We start from the raw sequence: 10,367 nt of genomic DNA on the forward strand, positions 1-10,367 counted from the left end.
TCCCACTTACACAATGCTTCAGCTAAATTAACCTTCACCTCTGGAGGGGGAAGTATCTTCTGCTTCTGAGCTTCCTTCCACAACTTTTTTATTGCATCCAATTCTCTCTCCCTGTCCTCTTCTTTGATGCCACTCACCACCTGATCAAGAGTCCACTTCCACTGTTCTTCCACAGACCGAGGATAGGGAGAACATTCTCCCTTATCCCAGCACAATTTACCACATTCCAGTTCCATCTTTAACTATGCTCCCAAGTGAGATTGAATGTGAATGACTCCAACGGTCAACTCAATGCCTCAGTGAAACAAGCTTCTAGATCAAACGTCTTTGATCCGGTTCCACTCTGGGGGTTAATTCCCAAGGACAAAGAGCCTTTTAATTCACGTTCACTCTGGCACTTTTCCAACCCACACAAAAACACAAATCTCGGGCGTCGGGAGTGTCCGTCCCGTCAACTGCACTCCGAGTCCAAACCCAATTCTTTTTGATATACAGTGCACTGCATACAGCAATACAGCACTGTACTAGCTCCGGTTTACTCTAACCGTCTATTCCCTGTTTTCTCAACAGTACTTCCGGACTCTAACCGTCTATTTCCGGACTCTAACCGTAATTCTTAACGGACTCTAACCGTACTTATTTACGGACTCTAACCGTACTTATTTCAGTCGTTTCAATATTTGTATCTGGAATTTATAACTAGGACACTTCAATTGACAGTGACGACAAATTTTTGGAAATTGCCAATATGCAGAGCTTGATTAAACAGGTGTCTGCTTACCTTTATTAGGGATCCCTTTGTCGTCAGTTGTCCTCCGAAGTGACCGTTGTTGAATTCTCTGCCTCAGATGACTTCTCTCTTCATCACGTCGGGGTCACCAAATTGTTGGATCGCAATACCTCCCGTATGTAGCTGCCGATCCGCGTGTTCGTTGAATGAAGACTCCGAGAAGAAAAGTACCAATTTCGAAATGTATTTGACAATAGAACCAATTCCAGATACAAATATTACAGAGCTCCGGGCCAGTTCATAACCCTAACAACAACAGAGTTAATCGTCAGGGCACGAAGTCTGACCCCCTAACTATCCCTTGGCCCAGTCCTTTATAGTCACACACATGCAAATTCACAATGTCCATGCAATCCAATCCAGATCCCCCGCTGAGATGTCCCCGTCCTCTTCCTCCAGTCCCACTTGGTGTTGGTAGAGTTCTTCTCTTCCATTGTTTTCCCAGGTGGCCAGATCCCATTCTTCCTGCAAATGTGATCATCATCAACCCCCCTGATGTCGCATTTACAATGAGTGTTTGACACCTCCTGCCTGACTGGCTCCTGAGATAACAATAGAACAAACAACAATCCTGCAAATGGAATGTCTCTGTTTTTATTACATTTACCAATGAGTCTACCTTGCCTAACTTCTAAGAGAAGACAGAAACATATGGTGAAACACATAACAAGATAGACAATTCTCAACAGGACGATACAGAGTACAGAGGACTTATTCAGGACTTTGTGGACTGGAGCCTGTGGAACAACCTCCGGATCAATGCCAATAAAACCAAGGAGCTAGTGGTGGATCTCCTCAGGCGTAACAACCTCCCGCCTGCACCGGTGAACATCCTGGGAACGGACGATGACGTTGTGAAGTCCTATGATTACCTGGGTGTTCACTTAAACAATAACCTGGACTGGACACACAACATAGAAACCCTTGTCAAGAAGGGCAATAGCAGACTGTTCCTGCTCAGGAGACTGAGGTCTTTTGGAGTGCAGGGAACACTCCTGAGGTCTTTCGATGACTCTGTGGTGGGATCAGCCATCTTTTTGGGATAGCCTGCTGGTCCAGCAGCATCATGGACAGGGACAGTTGGAGGATGGACAGACTGCTAAGGAGGGCCAGCTCTGTCCTGGGATGTCCCCTGGACTCAGTGGAGGTGGTGGGAAACGGGAGGTTGATGGCTAAGCTGTCATCCATGTTGAACAACACATCCCACCCCCTACAGGACACCCTGACAGCACTGGGCAGCTCCTTCAGTGAGTGGCTGCTCCACCCTCGCTGTGTGAAGGAGAGGTATCGCAGATCTTTCCTGCTGCCTGCTGTCAGACTGCACAACAAACATAATGGCCGCTAGTCTGCAGACTAGTGGACATTAATAAATGTCTAAATTTACCACTGGACTCACACAATAACTTTACAATTCTCTAATAGCATTTCAACCATTCTGCACACACTGAATAGTATGTATTCTGACATGTATATTGTATACGCTCTCTGTACTATGTACAGGGGATAAAAGGCTGATTATCCATTTATCTTGGATTATTATATATAGAATTTTTTATATATTTTCTATTCTTATTTCAGTTTTTTTTCTGTGTGTTTTTGCTGCTATTGCGCTGTAAATTTCCCCGCGTGGGACAAATAAAGGAATCTGAGTAATTTTTAGAGCAGAAATTTTATTTGCAGAGTAGCGCCTTCCGAAAATTGTCTTCTACTGTATAATTTCCCGCACCGTAAGCGGGAGTATGTCACAGCGATCCCAATTGGTGTGAGACGGAAATGGAGCACACCGTGATGTCCAGTGTTGAGGCGGTGGCCAACCAGGGAAGTGGGTCGTAACGATGTGTTATCCGATGTGCTTTCTTCATAAAATCCATATGTACAATATAATTTCTTGCTTTTATTACTGAATGAGCCACTCTTTACTCTTTTAACTGTCCCTCAGTGGCTGTAAATACTTTTTTTTTTCTGATTTCAATTTCTGCAAGAATGAAAGACAATGCGTTAATGTTGTTTGAAGACATTGCAGAAGAGAACTGTGTTTGTTTGCAATAAAAAGGAAAATTTAAAATTTAAAATGGATAGAACTGAAACATTCCATTTTTATGAATGCACCAACCTTTTATTTTGCATATTAGCCTGACGTCTGTGTTACTGCATTGGTGGAAAGCCGAAGTAAACATTGTTGTGATTCGGTAAAACACCTGCAGCTGGGTGGAATTCCTGGGTGTGAATCCCGCTGGTTTCCCACTTGTTTGGATATGGTAGAAGGGAAAGTTGAGTTTAGACTTACAAGTGCATCCAAGAACATAACTAAGGAGTGAAAGTGAGGTTTACCTGTGCTTGCTCCTTTAGGGTGGACAGTAACGAGAGCATCTCATTCAGATCATTGAACGGATCTTCAATGACTTTCTGGTGGCCGGTTCTCTAGGCTGGACCAGGGTTTGGAGGTTGTAGGTGTTGGGTGCTGTCCTCGGGTATAGCGATGGATTTGCTCCAGTTAGAAAGTACTCCATGTTGTTGGGGAAGGGTTGAGCTGGCAAGTATGGAAAGATTCCTGCAGAAAATACACAAATAATTGCACTATTAGAGTTTCTGTGCTCTCCATGAAATAAGTAGTCAGGAGCTCCAGTGGGACATGGGGTTACTGGGGCACCACTGGAACTTTCCGATTGGAGCTCAGCTGGGCAGCGAAAGGATTGGACAGTGGGCCGTGGCAGGAGAGGTTCCAGGACGTGTCTGGAGCACTGCCCTCAAATGTTCCGAGTGTCGGGCCGGAGAGCTTTACTCACGGGGTCGCCTCTTCCTTTGTGAATGCATGTGCCTGTGTTCTTTGCATGTTCATGTGTGTGTGCACAGAGTGTAAAAACAGTCATCTCCCCTCCCTGGAAACCAAAAAAGGTTCTTCTACACTACAGAGAAATGAAAGGATCTTACCTCCATGCGGCTGTTGTACAACGTACTGCATTCTGGTCACGTTGTAGGGGTTAGAGTAGGGAGCAGGTCGGGACCTGGTGCGCTGGCGAGCTTTTCTCTTCACCTCTGGAAGAAGTTCAGGGTGGTCCTTTTTGAAATAAGGCTGGAAGAAGTGGTGAACGCAGTTGGAAGTGACGCGCACAGGTTTGACTTTTTTGAAGCCATAGTGGTGAAGCTGGCGGATAAAACTTAAGAATTTGATGCCTTTAAATTTGCTCAACCCCTCAAAGTTTCAGAGGTGGGAGACAACACCTGGGTCTCTAATAGAGCTTTATCAATGAGGATTCCATTACCAACATTGTTCCAAATGATGGCAGTGATTTCTGGAGTATTTACCAGAAACCATAGTTTAGCAGGAAAGGTGTAGGGGTTGCTTAAATGTGTGGAGAGTCCACCAGGTTCCATGTTGCTGAGGGAGCTTTCCTATCAAATCACTGAAAAAGAACCAAGATTCTGACAAACTTAGAGCTGGACGTTTACAGAGACACCTCACTTCTCTTCAAAATGTAAGCAGTTGGTGATTAAATGTATCATCAGCCTACACTTGTAAAATGATCATAGACAGGCCACTTTGACAAAGTTCAAAGGAAATTCTCTTTGAAATATTTTGGGATGTAACAGGTGTATATGCGCTACATCGCTACAGTAGAAACAACTGATGATTGAATGAGGATGATGAGATGATGGATCGGGCCCCAGACAGGTCCTCCTCACCTGTGATGCTGACTGAATCCCAGTTCTGCAGAGGGACCGTCCTGCATGCAAAGCCTCAGCACCCTCCCAGCCTTTTCTATGGCAATCTCCCACTAGGCCTGCTCCCATGGTGCCATCAGCTACAGCATGACAATGTTCCTTATTCCTTCACAATAAAAGAGAATACATTCTTTCATAGAAATATGAATATATGTCTTTATCTATCTTCTTTGGAATAACCTGAAAACAAAGTCTTGATTCAAACGCATCCTTGCTACTCCGCATATAAAAAAATAAATTTAAAAAAAAGAGAATGGGAATATAACCCTGTCTGATAAAACAAATGATCAAATATGACAACCCCAAAGTAACACATTACAGCCCGTAATCTGTCTTCTTTTAATCCCACTTGCAGAGGATCTTTGTGTGGAAAGAGTTCAGAATTGTGACATTTGGGGAGTAAAAATAAACTCGGACAATTCTAGTACAAATGAAATGACCAATAAAATCTTCTTTATTGTATCATTTCCCGCATCTTTGGTGTGCGCACCGTGATGTCCAGTGTTGAGGCGGTGGCCAACCAGTGAAGTAGTAGTGCCATAATGATGTGTAATCCGATGTGCTTTCTTCATAAAATCCATATGTACAACATCATCTCTTGCTTTTATTACTGAATGAGCCACTCTTTACCCTTTCAATTGTCCCTCGGTGGCTCTAAACACGTGTTTTTTCTGATTTCAATTTCTGCAAGAATGAAAGACAATGCCTTAATGTTGTTTGAAGACATTGCAGAAGAGAACTGTGTTTGCAAACAGATTCAAATTTTGAGGTGCTTTTAGATGTGGAAAAATATAGAATTATTATAATGATTTAATAATAATCACGGTGTGCCGTCATGGACTCTGGTCGTTATTCTAATTCATGCTGCATGTTAACAGCAGGAAAACCAGCTGACAATCTTTGAATATTGCACATCAACCTGTCATCTTCAATGCTACCACACATCCGACGCTTCCTGTTCACAGTGCGCTTTTACAACACAGCTTACTTGTAAAAAATATTTTGTAAAAAATAAACTCCGGCATTTGTCAGCACCAAGTGTAAATCAGATCATATTAAAAAGACGCTTCGGTACAGCTAACAGGCTAGCTGGTGGCTACTGTTGTCAATTGCACTTCAGGAGCTAGCAACCTATTTAGAGAACTATCCAAATAATTATTTTAAAAAATGCCGTGTGCAAATGAGGCATTTGCAGTACTTCAATTGTATTGCAACAAAAGCTAATAAAGACCTTAAAAAAATACCTGAGCATCTTTAGGAATAATTTTTGGTCTACCTCACACAAAGACCACAGTTTATGAGAGTGAAGGGCTCCGAGTCACATCGGTTTATCTGCAGATCGGTTGCCCCACAGGGAACAGTTCTGGCTCTTTTCCTGTTCACCCTCTACAACGCGGACTTTTCATACAGTTCATCATCATGCCACCTCCAGAAGTTCTCTGACGACTCTGCTGCTGTTGGCCTCATCACTGATGGGGACGATACAGAGTACAGAGGACTTATTCAGGACTTTGTGGACTGGAGCCTGCGGAACAACCTCCGGATCAATGCCAATAAAACCAAGGAGCTAGTGGTGGATCTCCGCAGGCGTAACAACCTCCCGCTTGCACCGGTGAACATCCTGGGAACGGACGATGACTTTGTGAAGTCCTAGGATTACCTGGGTGTTCACTTAAACAATAACCTGGACTGGACACACAACACAGAAACCCTTGTCAAGAAGGGCAATAGCAGACTGTTCCTGCTCAGGAGACTGAGGTCTTTTGGAGTGCAGGGACCACTCCTGAGGACTTTCTATGACTCTGTGGTGGGATCAGCCATCTTTTATGGGATAGCCTGCTGGTCCAGCAGCATCCCAGACAGGGACAGTTGGAGGATGGACAGACTGCTAAGGAGGGCCAGCTCTGTCCTGGGATGTCCCCTGGACTCAGTGGAGGTGGTGGGAAACGGGAGGTTGATGGCTAAGCTGTCATCCATGTTGAACAACACATCCCACCCCCTACAGGACACCCTGACAGCACTGGGCAGCTCCTTCAGTGAGTGGCTGCTCCACCCTCGCTGTGTGAAGGAGAGGTATCGCAGATCTTTCCTGCCGCCTGCTGTCAGACTGCACAACAAACATAATGGCCGCTAGTCTGCAGACTAGTGGACATTAATAAATGTCTAAATTTACCACTGGACTCACACAATAACTTTACAATTCTCTAATAGCATTTCAACCATTCTGCACACACTGAATAGTATGTATTCTGACATGTATATTGTATACGCTCTCTGTACTATGTACAGGGATACAAAAGGCTGATTATCCATTTATCTTGGATTATTATATATAGAATTTTTTATATATTTTCTATTCTTATTTCAGTTTTTTTTCTGTGTGTTTTTGCTGCTATTGCGCTGTAAATTTCCCCGTGTGGGACAAATAAAGGAATCTGAGTAATTTTTAGAGCAGAAATTTTATTTGCAGAGTAGCGCCTTCCGAAAATTGTCTTCTACTGTATAATTTCCCGCACCGTAAGCGGGAGTATGTCACAGCGATCCCAATTGGTGTGAGACGGAAATGGAGCACACCGTGATGTCCAGTGTTGAGGCGGTGGCCAACCAGGGAAGTGGGTCGTAACGATGTGTTATCCGATGTGCTTTCTTCATAAAATCCATATGTACAATATAATTTCTTGCTTTTATTACTGAATGAGCCACTCTTTACTCTTTCAACTGTCCCTCGGTGGCTGTAAATACTTTTTTTTTCTGATTTCAATTTCTGCAAGAATGAAAGACAATGCGTTAATGTTGTTTGAAGACATTGCAGAAGAGAACTGTGTTTGTTTGCAATAAAAAGGAAAATTTAAAATTTAAAATGGATAGAACTGAAACATTCCATTTTTATGAATGCACCAACCTTTTATTTTGCATATTAGCCTGACGTCTGTGTTACTGCATTGGTGGAAAGCCGAAGTAAACATTGTTGTGATTCGGTAAAACACCTGCAGCTGGGTGGAATTCCTGGGTGTGAATCCCGCTGGTTTCCCACTTGTTTGGATATGGTAGAAGGGAAAGTTGAGTTTAGACTTACAAGTGCATCCAAGAACATAACTAAGGAGTGAAAGTGAGGTTTACCTGTGCTTGCTCCTTTAGGGTGGACAGTAACGAGAGCATCTCATTCAGATCATTGAACGGATCTTCAATGACTTTCTGGTGGCCGGTTTCTATGGGCTGGACCAGGGTTTGGAGGTTGTAGGTGTTGGGTGCTGTCCTCGGGTATAGCGATGGATTTGCTCCAGTTAGAAAGTACTCCATGTTGTTGGGGAAGGGTTGAGCTGGCAAGTATGGAAAGATTCCTGCAGAAAATACACAAATAATTGCACTATTAGAGTTTCTGTGCTCTCCATGAAATAAGTAGTCAGGAGCTCCAGTGGGACATGGGGTTACTGGGGCACCACTGGAACTTTCCGATTGGAGCTCAGCTGGGCAGCGAAAGGATTGGACAGTGGGCCGTGGCAGGAGAGGTTCCAGGACGTGTGGAGCACTGCCCTCAAATGTTCCGAGTGTCGGGCCGGAGAGCTTTACTCACGGGGTCGCCTCTTCCTTTGTGAATGCATGTGCCTGTGTTCTTTGCATGTTCATGTGTGTGTACACAGAGTGTAAAAACAGTCATCTCCCCTCCCTGGAAACCAAAAAAGGTTCTTCTACACTACAGAGAAATGAAAGGATCTTACCTCCATGCGGCTGTTGTACAACGTACTGCATTCTGGTCACGTTGTAGGGGTTAGAGTAGGGAGCAGGTCGGGACCTGGTGCGCTGGCGAGCTTTTCTCTTCACCTCTGGAAGAAGTTCAGGGTGGTCCTTTTTGAAATAAGGCTGGAAGAAGTGGTGAACGCAGTTGGAAGTGACGCGCACAGGTTTGACTTTTTTGAAGCCATAGTGGTGAAGCTGGCGGATAAAACTTAAGAATTTGATGCCTTTAAATTTGCTCAACCCCCTCAAAGTTTCAGAGGTGGGAGACAACACCTGGGTCTCTAATAGAGCTTTATCAATGAGGATTCCATTACCAACATTGTTCCAAATGATGGCAGTGATTTCTGGAGTATTTACCAGAAACCATAGTTTAGCAGGAAAGGTGTAGGGGTTGCTTAAATGTGTGGAGAGTCCACCAGGTTCCATGTTGCTGCTGCAGAGGGAGCTTTCCTATCAAATCACTGAAGAAGAACCAAAGATTCTGACAAACTTAGAGCTGGACGTTTACAGAGACACCTCACTTCTCTTCAAAATGTAAGCAGTTGGTGATTAAATGTATCATCAGCCTACACTTGTAAAATGATCATAGACAGGCCACTTTGACAAAGTTCAAAGGAAATTTCTCTTTGAAATATTTTGGGATGTAACAGGTGTATATGCGCTACATCGCTACAGTAGAAACAACTGATGATTGAATGAGGATGATGAGATGATGGATCGGGCCCCAGACAGGTCCTCCTCACCTGTGATGCTGACTGAATCCCAGTTCTGCAGAGGGACCGTCCTGCATGCAAAGCCTCAGCACCCTCCCAGCCTTTTCTATGGCAATCTCCCACTAGGCCTGCTCCCATGGTGCCATCAGCTACAGCATGACAATGTTCCTTATTCCTTCACAATAAAAGAGAATACATTCTTTCATAGAAATATGAATATATGTCTTTATCTATCTTCTTTGGAATAACCTGAAAACAAAGTCTTGATTCAAACGCACTTGCTACTCCGCATAAAAAAATAAATTTAAAAAAAAAGAGAATGGGAATATAACCCTGTCTGATAAAACAAATGATCAAATATGACAACCCCAAAGTAACACATTACAGCCCGTAATCTGTCTTCTTTTAATCCCACTTGCAGAGGATCTTTGTGTGGAAAGAGTTCAGAATTGTGACATTTGGGGAGTAAAAATAAACTCGGGCAATTCTAGTACAAATGAAATGATCAATAAAATCTTCTTTATTGTATCATTTCCCGCATCTTTGGTGTGCGCACCGTGATGTCCAGTGTTGAGGCGGTGGCCAACCAGTGAAGTAGGCCATAATGATGTGTAATCCGATGTGCTTTCTTCATAAAATCCATATGTACAACATCATCTCTTGCTTTTATTACTGAATGAGCCACTCTTTACCCTTTCAATTGTCCCTCGGTGGCTCTAAACACGTGTTTTTTCTGATTTCAATTTCTGCAAGAATGAAAGACAATGCCTTAATGTTGTTTGAAGACATTGCAGAAGAGAACTGTGTTTGCAAACAGATTCAAATTTTGAGGTGCTTTTAGATGTGGAAAAAATAGAATTATTATAATGATTTAATAATAAATCACGGTGTGCCGTCATGGACTCTGGTCGTTATTCTAATTCATGCTGCATGTTAACAGCAGGAAAACCAGCTGACAATCTTTGAATATTGCACATCAACCTGTCATCTTCAATGCTACCACATTCGACGCTTCCTGTTCACAGTGCGCTTTTACAACACAGCTTACTTGTAAAAATATTTTGTAAAAAATAAACTCCGGCATTTGTCAGCACCAAGTGTAAATCAGATCATATTAAAAAGACGCTTCGGTACAGCTAACAGGCTAGCTGGTGGCTACTGTTGTCAATTGCACTTCAGGAGCTAGCAACCTATTTAGAGAACTATCCAAATAATTATTTTAAAAAATGCCGTGTGCAAATGAGGCATTTGCAGTACTTCAATTGTATTGCAACAAAAGCTAATAAAGACCTTAAAAAAATACCTGAGCATCTTTAGGAATAATTTTGTGGTCTACCTCACACAAAGACCACAGTTTATGAGAGTGAAGGGCTCCGAGTCACATCGGTTTATCTGCAGATCGG

At 43.2% G+C, this 10,367-nt stretch overlaps 1 long non-coding RNA gene across 1 annotated transcript; it reads right to left on the bottom strand.

Moving 5' to 3' along the window:
- Window positions 1–2,422: 2,422 nt before the first annotated feature.
- Window positions 2,423–4,716, bottom strand: LOC130537674 (uncharacterized). The gene is made up of 5 exons (XR_008953678.1): window positions 4,475–4,716; window positions 3,722–3,863; window positions 3,122–3,341; window positions 2,904–3,034; window positions 2,423–2,765 (listed from the first exon to the last, which is right to left on the bottom strand). It is a non-coding gene; the product is annotated as an uncharacterized LOC130537674 (long non-coding RNA).
- Between the last annotated feature and the right edge of the window lie 5,651 nt (window positions 4,717–10,367).

Source organism: Takifugu flavidus, chromosome 14 (genome assembly GCF_003711565.1).
Source record: "Takifugu flavidus isolate HTHZ2018 chromosome 14, ASM371156v2, whole genome shotgun sequence".
In the NCBI taxonomy this organism is placed as follows: domain Eukaryota; kingdom Metazoa; phylum Chordata; class Actinopteri; order Tetraodontiformes; family Tetraodontidae; genus Takifugu; species Takifugu flavidus.